This window comes from Schistocerca cancellata, chromosome 1, assembly GCF_023864275.1.
Source record: "Schistocerca cancellata isolate TAMUIC-IGC-003103 chromosome 1, iqSchCanc2.1, whole genome shotgun sequence".
NCBI classification, from domain to species: domain Eukaryota; kingdom Metazoa; phylum Arthropoda; class Insecta; order Orthoptera; family Acrididae; genus Schistocerca; species Schistocerca cancellata.
The window spans coordinates 1,198,684,000-1,198,699,554 of record NC_064626.1 but is presented as its reverse complement, the minus strand read 5'-3'; positions in this window follow the sequence as shown (position 1 = coordinate 1,198,699,554).

The following is a 15,555-nucleotide window of genomic DNA, read 5'->3' as shown; positions in this document are numbered from 1 at the left end:
AAGACTCTCTGAATATCTCCGATGATCTGGTTTTCCGCCGAGAGAAGCTCAGTCACAGATCTCTGTCACGTTGAAGGCTACAAGTAGCCCCGCCACCTATGAAGCCTACAGGGGCTGAAGCGGGAATATTCCATGATGTCCCAAAAGAAATTTCGCATTTTTTAAAACTCAAATTGAGCGAGAAAAAAATGTCTTGCGTTACCAGTAGGACTGCTTGACGTGGGGGGGGGGGGGGGGGGGGGACGAAACAGCGAAGTCATTGGTCACATTGGATAAGGGAAGGATGGGGAAGGAATTCGGGCATGCCCTTTCAAAGGAAACATCCGGGCATTTGCCTGGAGCGATTTAGGGAAAACAGGGCAAATGTAAATCATGATGGCCGGAAGCGGGCTTTAACTGGCGTCCTCCCGAATGCGAGTCCATTACCAGTAGGAAGAGCTGCCTTTCCACACAGTGGGAAAACGCTAGAATTTGTTACCTATGTCTTTTTCGCTCCTTTTGTGGTGTTGAGATGACGATCTATCAATTCTTACTATTTGTAATATTACATCCGCTGCAGCTAATCTCGCTCCTACTGTGCAATGGTCAATGCTTGGGGGTATTTTGCAATTGTGGCCGAGCGGTTCTAGGCGCTTCAGTCCCGAACCGCGCTTCTGCTACCGTCGCAGGTTCGAATCCTGCCTCGGGCATGGACGTGTGTGATGTCCTTAGGTTAGTTAGGTTTAAGTAGTTCTAAGTTCTAGGGGACTGATGACCTAAGATGTTAAGTCCCATAGTGCTTAGAGCCATTTGAACCATTTTTCTATTTGTTTAGTTTCTTTGGAATGTCGTAATTCCTTATCGACATCTATGTCTTTGTATTGCAAACCACTGTGAAGTGCATGGCAAGGGATAATTCCCGATGTATGCGTTACTTTTTCCCACGCCATTCGTATATGGGACTCGCGAAGAATGGCTGCTCAAATGCCTTTGTGAGCACTATCATTAGTACAATGTCGTCTTCGCTGTCCTTTCAGGAACGTTAAGCCAAGGGCTGAGGTATAATCTTAGATTCACCACTCAATGATGGTAGTTGAAACTTGTTAAACAGGGCGATTGCTGTCATTTCTTTTATGGGTATAAGACCTTGGTGCAAAACAAAATTCTCTACCTAAGTTTTCGTTATGTAATGCTGAAGATAGCATCAGAGGTATTAACGACTCAAAAAGCTGTTACAGTCTCAGACAAACTCAGCAAGCCTAACAGTTTATATGCAACCACGTAATGGTAGGCTCGCGACGTCATCAAACCTAAGAACGCGGTGTCGCGATGGTGTGTGTTATGGTGCTTGTAACGGTGGAAGTGTTGGCTCTGCTTGTTTTGTTTGGTCGAAAACTTGTCTAATTTCAGTCTGTCTTCTTCTCCGTTGATGTTGGTTTAGTGCTTTTGTATTTCCGAGCGGTCTAAGGTGCTGCAGTCATGGACTGTGCGGCTGGTCCCGATGGCGGATCGAGTCCTCCCTCGGGCATGGGTGTTTGTGTTTGTACTTAGGATAATTTAGGTCAAGTAGTGTGTAAGCTTAGGGACTGATGACCTTAGCAGTTAAGTCCCATAAGATTTCACACAGACACCGTATTCTTAGGCAGCGGCCTGATGACGTCATGGACCGACCGTGGTGTGGATATAGATAAATAGACTTCCTGAGCTCGTATGAGACTGTAATAGCTTTCCGAATCCTTAAAGCCTCTAATGAAGTTACCAGCATTATAAAACAAAACCGTAGGCAAAGAATTATGCCTTGGACCACAGTCTTGACCCCACAAAACAGATGTGCGCAAAAAAAAAAAAAAAAGAAGAAAACTGGCTGGGAAAGTCTACATTCTATGGTTGGTAAATACAGCAACTCAGGATTGTTAGTTACTGTCTTCAGTCGACTTCCAGTTCAGATTTAACAATATGAAGCTCTCTCAAATGTCATTCAAACCTATGACCATACATGCTGCCCATATTTTCATGAGCTCAAAAATGGTTCAAATGGCTCTGAGCTCTATGAGACTTAACATCTGAGGTCATTAATCCCGTAGAACTTAGAACTACTCAAGCCTAACTAACCTAAGGACATCACACGCATCCATGCCCGAGGCAGGATACGAACCTGCAACCGTAGCAGTCGCGCGGTTCCGGACTGAATCGCCTAGAACCGCTCGGCCACCGCTGCCGGCTTTTCATGAAATCAGTGGTCCTGTTTGCTATGCTCCCATACATGAGCAATATTCTACAAAGTTCCAGGAGTGTTTTGTAAGCAGTTTACTTTCTAGAATTAGAGCATTTTCCATTATCTTACCACCAAATCGAAGTCTGCCACTTGTTTTACCTACAATTGTACCAATATAATCATTCCGTTTCATTTCTGCACAAATATCTATATATTTTGCCTGTTGTAGTCTAGTGCAGTATAATTCTTGTGACTGTGTGACTGCTAAGTGCTAAAAAGTTTCCTTTCTTTACAGATCACGACGGAGCCACTCATACAGAAGAATATTGTTGTCGCAAGTCAGTATTATTCTTTTCTAACCCTGGCCTAGTTTTCACGATTTCTTCACACTGTAATACCGGGAACCAAAATAAGTCTAACGGTGATATAATCCACTTGCATCGACCCGCTGTTCTTTCTCTCTTGTTATTTTTCAAGAGTTTGTTTACTCGAAATCAAAAAGTGAGAAGTTCACTTATGTGTCCTGTCAGAGCAGCTTATGTTTTGTCCTGACTTACTAATGCCACTGTATCTTGAAGCGCTCTAGTTTTCGGCCATTTCTGCTAACGTGCAGATTCATTCGTGTAACGCCACAAGAGCCGAAGCTCGCTTCACCGCTCCTCCGTCGGCGCCTCCACGGTGTGCCGTTGCTGCCTCTGGCCGGGCAGTTTTTATAGTGGACGCCGGATTCGGGCGACTGCGGGTCTGGCTGACAGCCAGCTTTGGGAACCTCTGGGGCAGAAAAGGCGTCAAACAAACGCAGGAGCAGTGACAGACCAGGCAGCAGGGCCAATAAAACATCTTGAAATACAAATGTTAGTCTTGTTGATGGTGCACATACAGCTTCAGCATGTCGCATCAGTAACGCACGTGGTGTTGGAACAGTAACGAGTCACTAGCCTCGGACTTTTGTTCTTCATAGGCTGTTTCATTTTGAAACAAAACGAATAGCGACATTTGTTTTTCTTTTCACGCGCTCAGGTGAAATTCACTTACATTGATGATGATGAAGTCCCATAATCTTTGACAGAGTGTCGGGGAACGATGCGGGAGACCCGCACTGCCGTACTAGGCAAGGTCCTAGCGGAGGTTGTTTGCCATTGCCTTCCTCCGACCGTAATGGGGATGAATGATGATAATGAAGACGAGTCAACAACACCCAGTCATCTCGAGGCAGGTGAAAATCCCTGACCCCACAGGTAATCGAACCTGGGACCCCGAGCTCAGGAAGCGAGAACGCTACCGCGAGACCACGAGCTGCGGGCTCAATTACATTGCTGGCCCTCAAAATTGCAACACCAAGAAAGATAGTATCGAAATTTCACTCACTGGAAGAATATACTAGGAACAAATGGTTCAAATGGCTCTGAGCATGTAACCTCCCCCTCACTTATCGACCTTAATGACAGTGAAAAATTAAACCGCGTGTACCTAATGGAAATTTGGGGAAAGCAATCGTCACCGAAGTTAATCTGTCGGTAAAGAGGGAGGAAAGGGTTACATCTAAATGAAAGGAAAAATGCAAATGAAACTGGTGGAAATTAATTTTGAAAATGGGTAAAGTTAATAAAGAAAGTAAATGGCGGCCTTTACGTTAACAATTAACTAGCGGTAATTAGATATTTGAGATTTGGGGGAAATTATGGTCGCCAGTCCTAAGGACAATTACTATAGTAACTGAAAAAGAAAGGTTATTACACATATAATTAGCACTAGAAGCGTGGCAACTGAAGGTTGACACGTGTAATGTGAAAACTGAATGTTTGTAAGAAGTAATAAAATTCGCTACACTCTGACTTAATTTAGCAAAAGAATTAATAAAACCGGAAAATCGAAAGTTAATTTAGTGACTGAAGCACATCGAAATTCAGTAAAATACGGTTAGTCTTGGATTACCTCAACAATCATTTCAAAAGCTAATTGAATCTATGCAATTTAGAAAAAGAGATTTAACTTTGAAATTGAATTAAATGATTCTGAACAATTAACAATAGTAAAATTTAGTATGTACCAAGCTGAGCTGCAGTCACAGGTAAGCTAAAATACGGTAACAAAACTCGCACTCTTAATTTGTGCTTGTGTAATCTAAATATTGTAGCCAGCTATGAATGCCTTAACTGAAATTTGAAATTAAAGCAGTGAACTCGAATTATATTACTTTAATGCTGGCGTTTGAATTTCAACGACACTCGGGTTCATTTCGGAAAAGGAAGGGACCCTGCTTGGCAATGCAATTGGGACAATGAGCAACAAAGGCTCACGCTAAGTTACTGTAATTTTGTGATGCAACAATTTTAAAAGTTTGAAAAGCTGAGGTCTGCCATACAGTTCTAAAACTTTACGTGCTTCCAGTCTTCCTTGTTGGTTGATTGAAGGTTTGAAACCGTCGATCGAGGAGGTGGCGACAGTCACGCATTGTCGGCCATCGCTGTTGCAGAAGCTGGATGTTGGCGCGCCTTCTTCTCGACACAGTCACCAGGTAAAACGGGCTCTTGATGTGCGCCAGCTAATGCTTCCCATCCGCGACACCATGTCAGAAACTATCATCGCAAGTCGAGCGCAATTAGATGCTGCCAAACCCCGAAAGCGCGGCAACTCGCGGGAGCTTCACACAACACACCTGCTCCACTGCACCACCCCAGCCAGACTCTCCCTCTGCCCACGCTCCACGCGACAGAGTTACACTACCAAAGATCCTAAACACTTTGGTTCTCCACACGACCTATCGATGTATTCTTTGGATAGCATAGTTTTCCCTAGGCATGACCCAGCGTAAAAATACAAATAAAATTTACTAAACAACCAATTATACATCGACATAAATGCATAAATATATATACAAATAGTAAAACAATTACAATATATAAAGGCACAGAAATGTCATATATTCAGGTAACAAAATAAGGAAAAAAAATCATAGTACAATAGATGGAAATAGGAGGATATGCATTTCCGGCGTTACAAGCACTATGGGACTTAACTTCTGAAGTCATCAGTCCCCTACAACTCAGAACTACTTAAACCTAACTAACCTAAGGACAGCACACACATCCATGCCCGAGTTAGAATTCGAACCTACGACCGTAGCGGTCGCGCTCCTTTCCACACTGTAGCACCGAGAACCGCTCGGCCACTCCGGCCGGCATAGTAGGAACAATACATTAGTAAATTTGTAGGATATTTTCGGGAAACAGTTTACGAAATTTAGTATGCACAACTGCCACTCTAAAATGGGGTGAATGAAAACAATGAAGTAAGTAGAAACTTTAAAAAATAGTTCTATCCGTTCTTCTCGGAAGATAAGTGGGAATCACATTCAGAGATTTGTTTGCGTAGGTTGCTAGTAGATGAATCTAACAGAAAAAAAGGACTTTCGCTCGCGCTATGATAAACATTAGAAGTGGTACTGCATGTGCTTGCTTTGGACGTCATCTATACACACCAATTTAAATTGTTTTAATAAATGAAAAGCGCCAGTTTGCTTTTGTTCTACAATATTACTTTTATTGTTAACCGGTTTTCGGCTTACAAGGCCATCTTCAGACATTTACTGAGTATTATCAACAAAGAAGTTAAATGTTAGCAGACAACATTGGAAGAGAAGTAACACATCTAGACTGAAGTAGAAAAATACAGTAACTAAAATCTTTGCAATGGAAAAGTAAAAACTGGTCAGTACATAAATAACAATGGAGTAGACAGGAAAACCTTTAGCACAAAATAGGAATAGCATGCCTACATAACAGTTTCTATTAATAAACGAAACTAATAAAATAAAACAAAATTATGTACAAGGCAAACAAATTTGTAATTCTGTTTCAGTAAAATCAGTTTTCAAGCAAACTTGTGTTTTATCTAAATGTAATTGTAGAGCTGTGTTTTGGTAATTTTTGGTCTGGAGGAAAACAGTAACCACCAGTCTTTCCTCAGAAGAAGACCAAGAATTTGACGGAAATGAAGAGCCACGTGGCATTCTTCTCATCCTAGGAGATTATGGTGTGATCAAAGTATACGGACAAAGTAAGCTGTCATTTAAGCGTGCATTTTATTTATTATTTATTTTACATGTCTAGTTTCGTAGGACCAAATTAGAGAGCAAATCTCGATGGTCATAGAACGTATCAATACACGAAATTACAACAGTAAAGTATAAACAGATAAAAAAAGTGTTTATGAAACTTATAAGGTGGACTACCTATTAGTTTCGTATGAACGCAGTCAATAATGTAACACAAAAAATAGCTTAATTTTTCAAGGAACTCCTCCACGGAATAGAAGGTATAGCACATGAGGGAATTATTAAGTGTAGATTTGAAAGTGCGTAAATTACTGCTAAGATTTGTGAATTCTTATGGTAACTTTTTACTTCAAGGAGGTGCAATCCAATAGCAGATTGAATTTCTGTTGGTATTAAATGACTGAGACCAATGTCAGAATACACAGACTAATGAACAGGAGTCTATAATGGGTTCGCGAACTTACACCACTTATTGCCCCAACCGTTCATTTCTGAGCCAAAAATTCTCTTTGAGAATGGGAAGAGCCCCAAAATCTAATCCCACATTTCATATGCGAATGACAATAAGCAAGGTAGAGTACTTTCCGTGTCGAACTTCCACTTACTTCAGACACTGTTCTAATAGCAAAAATGGCCGCTGAACTTGGGCTCTGCACGACAGTTTACTATTTACCTCAGATTTTGTTGATTTTGTGTAATTGTGTTAAAAACTGAGGCTTACTGTGATGCAGTGTTACTTTATTTTCCGCAAGCCACGAACTCAGCAAACAGAATTTTCTTTAGGAACACTTGTAATACTAGTAGGCATATCATTTACATAAATAAGGAACAGGAGTGGCCCCAGCATTGATCCCTGGGGCACCCCCTATTTAACCGTGCCCCACTTGGAACCCACATCATGACCATTCTCAGGACAGTAGAGAATTACCTTCAGCTCTCTGTTCTTAAAGTATGATGTTATTGTGAAAACCTGCCCGTATTCCATAATGGTCCAACTCCTAGAGCAATAATTTGTGATCGACACAATCAAACACCTTATTTAAATCAAAAAATTTGCTTGACATTCGAAACCTTTAGTTTAATCCATTCAGTATCTGGCAGACAAAAGAAAATATATCATTTTCAGTTGTCAAACCACTTCTTACATACACATCCTTTTCAATAACTTTAACAAAGACTGATGGCATTGAAATAAGTCTAAAATTGTCTACATTATACTTTACTCCCTCTTTATAAAGCGATTTTACTCCTGGGTACTTTAACCGTTCAGGAAGCCGACCAGTTCTAAAGAAAAATTACATTAATGGATAAGTTCAGGGCTACCAAGTGCAGCACAGTACTTTAGTACTCTGATAGATTCTCCATAATATCCATGAGAGTCCTCAGTCTTCAGTGATTTAATGATCGACTCAATCTCCTCCTTGTCAGTATCACAGAGGATTATTTCAGATATCAGTCTCGGAAAGTTATGAATAATCCATGACCAGTCATTGGTTATTGGATGATGAAGGAATACATGTCTTACGGAAAATACCACAAATTGTGGGGTTGCCAAAACAGTAATTAAAACTTATCACTTGCTGACAGGTGCCATAAGAAAACTGCATTCAAGTTGCAACTGTTTTGTGATATAAGGTTGCTTACAGTGAGCAATACAGATGTGTGCAGAAATACATCAGAAGTGATTTGTAGTAGAGGCTATATTAAACAAATATTCATGAAACAAATACGCAACTGATCTGGCTAATCAAAGGTGTTGCTAGTTGCTGCGAAGTTGCGTTAACAAGAAATACAAGTCGTCTAACTATTTATTTGCTACGGTCTTCAGCTTGAAGACTGTGTTGACACAGGACTTCACACTAGTCTAACCTGTGTAAGCTTTTTCATCTCTACAATACTACCGCATTCTACATCCATTCGAATCTTCTTACCGTTATTATGCCTACGTCCCTCTCTTCAGTTTTGCCTCCATTGCCAAACTGACGATTTCCTGATGCCTCATAATAAGTCCTCTCACCAATCCATTCCTTTAGACAAGATGTGCCATAGTTTCCTTTCTCTCCTCAGTTGGGTACAGTATCTCTTCATTAGTGACACGCTCTACATATATGATCTTCAACATTCTTCTCTAGCACGACATTTCGAAAGTTTCCATTGTCTTCTTGACATAACTGTTTGTTGGCCACGTTTCTCTTGCATGCACGGTTACACTCCGTACAAATACCTTCATAAAATACTTCCCAAGATCTAAGTTTATATTCTTTCCCAGAAAAGTTTTTCTTGCTATTGCTTCTGCTTTCTCGACTACTGCTACCCTTCCAAGTTCTTGAAGTCTCACAACTGCAGCCTACTTTGTGTACATGGATGTAGATAATCTTGAGTCCCTGTTTTGTGTCTGATACCTCCACAGCTTCAAAGAGTATTGTAGTCTATATTGTCGAAAGCAATGTAAGCACGTATCGAGTAGCGCTGATATCGATTATGATGAAGCGCTGTGGTCGCTTCTTTTTTTTTTTCGCGCCAGAAAAGGAAGGGAGTCACGTGAAGGTGTTTAACCGTGTGCTTGATGTGAAGATGTTAAGGAGTCAGGCTAATAGAACAACTAAATTTTGTTACTATAAAGGTGTTTGATGCTGTGTAACCATTCGCTTACCTCACGAAACGCAACCCGCGGTTCGCGAAGTCAAAAACCACGAGAACAATCTCGAGAACATGATTAGATGCCCGCGACCATCTCATCCGCGCCGGTAAATGAAAGAATGGATTACCTATATTGCCACGAACGCCGCATCTGGATTGCAGTGTGGGATGATGTATTGTGGTATAGTGTTACTGTATATATCAGTCTATCAACATTTTTGTTACTTTGTGAAACGTGTAACAGTGCAGCCCTGTGTAGTGCAAGTGTTAAAAAATACATCAATGGATTATACTAGGCTGAAACTTAAATTTCTGTAATTGCCACTTCTTTATTCCCCTTGTTAATTATCGTTTATTGCAGCAATACTCAAGCTGCTGCTCCTAGATTGCAAGGGAAGAAGCGAATGACGATTGGATTTACGAGGTAAGTGGGTAGGAATAGCAAACACAGACGAAACTATAACCCCACCCTCCCCCATTCGCTTACAACAGGTTTGCCTTTCTTCAGTCTGTGTTCAAAGACACATGGTACGATAAGTACTGCCGTATGTGCTCAGTGATTTTACAGTAATCTAACATTGTGGTCACGCTTGTTTCCTATAGCACCTCCCTCTACATATTCCTTCTACTTTCCAGCCTTCTCTTCTTCACTTACTTCTGGCTTGCCTTCTGACATCTTAATATTCGCACAGCTGCTTCTCTCGGTGATACCTCTTAACTAGGCCTGGGATACCTTAAGGGAAAACATGGAAGGTGGACCCACGCATTTGTCTTCTGTTATTTAGTGTAAAACATTTTATTACGTAATGGCAATATTAACATTACAATTTACAAATCTATTGAAGGAATGAGAAACAGAGTCAAATCCTTTCTTTGAAGAACACTAACAATTATATCATTAAAAACAGGACATGAAATAAAGGAAGTACAGAGTTCCCCAAAGCAAGCTGTTGCAGCAACTGAGAGTGGCTGCAAGCAGGTTCAACAAACAATTATATCAACCAGATGAATTACAATGACATCTGTTAAATGTAGCAACAAACTTCAAGCCTAGCTGACCGTTACACAGTTGAACATCATTCATCTAAACCCCCTGTTGTTCACGAGACACGCCACTGATTAAAGCGGTTCGGCGACCGCTTAGCAATGCATACCCCTTAATAAAAACTTCCCTAAACAGTAAACTACACAGTCCCTAAAACAGACCAGTTAGAAAGGTATAAAATTTAAAAATAAACGGCCACCCATACATTGGAACCAAAAGTTGAAATACATGCAATTGAAAAGTACTTGAACACAGTAAGCAGAGAGCTACAGCAGACGGCTATGACAACCGACAAGGAACGAGCAGCCACATTTCGCAGCAAGAGTAGTAGCTAATGACTGTGGACCTAGGAAACGTTCGCCAGTTTATCTTGATAAGTAACAGGTCTTAAGGTGCCCAAGCCGAGCAATAGTGATAAGGGTGCCAACTTTAAGGAATAATTACAGAGGCACAATGAGGAAAAACGTCAGCCTTGGCAGACACGCATTAAGCTCCTGAGCTCTTTAAATTCACCGAACAGGTCTAACTACTGTTCCCCCCACGAACGGCGACACTCCGCCGTGGCACACACGAAAGGATCGACTTTACTTAACTCGAGCCTTATCGACGCGGCAGTAGGTGCGGGCGACTGTCGACCAACACAGAAGCCGTGCGGCGGTCGGAGTCCCGCCGCGTCAACAAACAAGCACGCCTCTACTCTGGGCCCAGGGAACAGTACCGCGCCGTTTGCCTCTAAAGCTGCCCTGAGAACGCAGATGAAAATGGGACAGTAATCCGTGGAAATAAAGTTTCACACAGGAACAGAGTAAAAAGGTAGTATGTAAATTAATGGCATGCAGGTACCAACAGGTTAAATTTAACACTCCTTAAAATTACTAATATTCACTATCGATCACGTTAGCACCAGCTGATTGAATAGCTCAAACATACGCATATACCACATGGCCTCTCATACAGATCGAACCACAAATTGTCCCCTACACGATATCGGTCACAGGGCACGAAATATGGCCTACAACATAAATTAGAATCAGTAACACTGACCCACGGTCATGTGCTGAAACGCTTCTAGGTGCCTTAATATAACAGGCCCGATTCCATACAACAAAGGCATGGTCTTACAATATCAAGTGGTCAAAATAAGAAAACAACAGTTAACTCCACTGAGGTGAAAAGCAGTTGCTACTAGCAGGATTCAAGGCACAGCGATATTTCTTCCAAACCACACAGACGATCTTCGAGGTAGCGTAAACCTTGAGTTTTCAGAGAAAGTAGACAACTTGCTGCCCACTTTGCATGCGAAGTCCGTCTCTCCTTGCGCCACCCGCCGCTGCCAATTCTTAAGCTAGCCGGCTAATCTTGCACCCGACGGATTTAACCTTACACCGTTCCTCGAGACCAGCGCTGGATTGCCGGAGTCTCCGAAAAGTCACAACTTGCCAGCCACATGCGCTTCGGCCAACTGGCGTCCGCAGGCCCGCCCAACCGACAACACACACCCCTCGACCAAATACCTGACATGGCAACACACTACCGACAGTGACACTCTGAGCAGTGGAAAATTATACCGCCATAATCAGAGCCGCCATGGCTCACTTGGCTCCAATGATTTTTTACTTTAATTTTGGCATCTATCTTGTCAAAGTGCAAAATTGCAAAACAAAGCATGTGAAAGTCACATATATAAACTGATACGGAACAGTTTCAAATAGTAATTCATCAAAACTGAAAAAACAAAAGATGAATAATAGAACTTGTGAAAGAATATATTATAAAGAAAATTTAAAAAAAAAATATGGTTCGAATGGCTCTGAGCACTATGGAACTTAACTTCTGAGGTCATCAGTCCTCTAGAACTTAGAACTACTTAAACCTAACTAACCGAAGGACATCACTCACATCCATGCCCGAGGCAGGATTCGAACCTGCGACCGCAGCGGTCGCGCAGTTCCAGATCGTAGCGCCTACAACCGCTCGGCCACCTCCGCCGGCAAAAAAATGTATGTCTTCACCCAACTTTGTCTTTCTTCCGGACACCTGGCTGCAGATGACTTAAAAGTTCGTGGCGTCCTCCATCGGTAATGCTGGAATTCAATATGGTGTTGGCCCACCCTTAGCCTTGATGACAGCTTCCACTCTCGCAGGCATACGTTCAAGCAGGTGTTGGAAGGTTTCTTGGTGAATGGCGGTCCTTTCTTCACGGAGTGCTGCACTGAGGAGAGGTATCGATGTCGGTCGGTGACGCCTGACACAAAGTCGGCGTTCCAAAACATCCCAAAGGTGTTCTATAGGGTTCATGTCAGGATTCTGTGCAGGCCAGTCCATTACAGGGATGTTATTGTCGTGTAACCACTCCGCCACAGGTGCTCGATCGTGTTGAAAGATGCACCGCCATGTCCAAATTGCTCTTCGACAGTGGGAAGCAAGAAGGTGCTTAAAACATCAATGTGCTGTGATAGTGCCACGCAAAACAACAAGGGTTGGAAGCCCCCTCCATGAAAAACACGACCTCTCTATAACACCACCGCCTCCGAATTTTACCGTTGGCACTACACACGCTTTCAGGCAACGTTCATCGGGCATTCGCCATACCCACACCCTGTTATCGGATCGCCACATTGTGTTCAAAATGTTCAAATGTGTGTGAAATCTTATGGGATTTAACTGCTAAGGTCATCAGTCCCTAAGCTTACGTACTACTTAACGTAAATTATCCTAAGGACAAACACACACACCCATGCCCGAGGGAGGACGCGAACCTCCGCCGGGACCAGCCGCACAGTCCATGACTGCAGCACCCAAGACCGCTCGGCTAATCCCGCGCGGCGCCACATTGTGTACCGTGATTCGGAACTCCAGACAACGTTTTTCCACTGTTCTATCGTTCAATGTTTACGCTGCTTACACCAAGCGAGGCGTAGTTAGGCATTTACTGGCTTCGTGTGTGGCTTATGAGCAGCCGATCGGCCAAGAAATCCAAGTTTTCTCATCTCCCGCCTGTCTTAGTACTTGCAGTGGATCCTGATGCAGTTTGGGATTCCTGTGTGATGGTCTGGATAGATGTCTGCCTATTACGGATTACGACCCTCTTCAACTGTCGGCGGTCTTCGTCAATCAACAGACGAGATCGGCCTGTACGCTTTTGTGCTGTACGTGTCCCTTCACGTTTCCACTTCACTATCACATCGGAAAGAGTGGACCTAGGGATGTTGAGGAGTGTGGAAATCTAGCGTACAGACGTTATGACACAGGTGACACTCAGTCACCTGACCACGTTCGAAGTCCGTGAGATCGGCGGAGCGCTCCATTTCTGCTCTCTCACGATGTCTAATGACAACTGAGATCGCTGATATGGGGTACCTGGCAGTAGGTGGCAGCACAGTGCACCTAATATTAAAAACGTATGTTTTCTGGGAGTGTCCGGATACTTTTGATCCCATAGTGCAGTTAACCAAATGCACCGCTGTTTTCAGTGGACCCCACACCATACTTCAGAGGTGATATGTCGTTGGCTCCAGGTAACGTCTGCACTTCCAGGTGATAACGCCAATTCCGCGAGCAGCCGCGTCATCACGGAAAACGCTTGCCGCTGGCTGTGACGCGCGCCGCGCTTCCGCGTTGTGATGGGAATCGACCTTCATGTGTAGCGATGGTTCAAATGGCTCTGAGCACTATGGGACTTAACATCTGAGGTCATCAGTCCCATAGACTTAGAACTGCTTAAAACTAACACACATCCCAGCCCGAGTCAGGATTCGAACCTGCGACCGTAGCAACATCGCTGTTCCGGACTGAAGCGCCTAGAACAGCTCGGCCACAGTGGCTGGCCATGCGCTGTTAGTCTTTTAGTATGGGTGTCGGATCTTGGAATCTTTCCTAGTGTAGTCAGATTGCTACATGGTATTTGAATCTGGTATCACATCCCTGGCCACGGTAACACTGTTTCGCTGGTCATAGCAGGACTCATGACCATTCCTAAGCCGACAATGTTACAAGAATAGGAGTGCCGTGATTTGATCGCAGTATGTCGCTTAACTTCTCCTTACTAATGTGCGACGTTATATCTCGTGTAATAATATACACGGTGATTCCGAAATGCGTCGTTACCAGTAAATAACCTACGTTTTCTTTAATAAATAACGCCTGTTAACAAGAAAGGAAAGTAACATAACATTAGAACAGTTTTACTTGGTTACAGTGAGGACAATAATTTTATGACTTCAACGTTTACAACAGATCACATTTACAAAAGATGTTCGAAATTTGCACTTTTTGCTCGAATGCAAGTAATGCGTTGCTCAGTTATCCCTTCCCCTCCCAGGACCAACCGCTACACGTCCGGCGACGTAAGTCACCTGACGACGTTACAAGTTCAACATTTCTCATCCATTTTTCAGGTTGTAACGGAACATATTAAAGGCTTTACTTTACCGAAGTATGCGATACCCTCCAAATTCAACCAGTTTAACGAGTATTTATGATTATAGAAAAGTTATTGTGTATGTTAACAATGATTGCATAACATGTCTGCAGAAACAGTCAACCCATTAAATTATACTGAGTAACTGACCCACACAAAAGTTTATATCACTTGATCACTGATACAGCAAATGTCATCATGTAAAAACACTAAGTTCATCTTAAATAATTAATATGAAGTACGAAAAATAGTGGCCAACTTAGGTATTTTGGATCTCCTTAAATAAAAATCACCCAGTGAAACCTATTTGTTCACTACGAGCGTTTTCACTCAGTATTCACGTAAGCAATCCTATTTTAGACGAAAACCAATGTAATTCTTAATAATTCATGTTATTTACTTATTTATGCAAATTAGAGAAGTCAATTGACAAACTTCTAAAAAACGGCCTTTTTGTAACAAAGAATTATTCTGTCAAGTCAACAAATCTGTCTGTCATTTCAATAACATGTTAAATTATGTCACTCGATGCAAATTAATAACCTTTCTGCACAAATTATGATAACAGATGTACATGTGACTTATAAACTATATCTCTTTTTAGTAGTTCTTTGACAATGTTATAAATACAAGCAGCAAGAAGGGTCGGGAGGCAGTCGGAATGTCACTCTGGTAATGTGTGTTTGTGTGTTATTGTTTGAGATGGATAACAAAGCAAAGAACATGTAAAGGAAGTACTACTTTGTGTTGTGTCATGGTCTTTGGTGGACAGTGGAATTAAGATGGCCACCAGAGTAATAAATATTTGAAGTTTACATATATGTTGGTTTCGCTCGTTCTTTATCATCAAAAGCACATAAAAACACGGGACCTCATGTTTTTAACCCTAGACAAACAGATTTAGAGCCAGCATCAGTATCGAGACACAGCAGCGATCCAGCAAGTAGCAGCGATTACCACAACACAATGCATTTTAATGACGCCAACCTAACATCAAGTGGTAACAAGCTCCGTAAATGGGAGTGAAATAGTGCGATTATAGCAATTAGCATTAACTACGACTAGGCGACCATTACAAGGTATTTCCCGACTTTTGTGGACTCATATGTCTTATATGAAATTAGTTGTGTCCGCGTCGACTATGGCGATTCTGAGGATTTTAAACGTCAATAAGTTTCACCCTGTGTATAGCGCGCTGC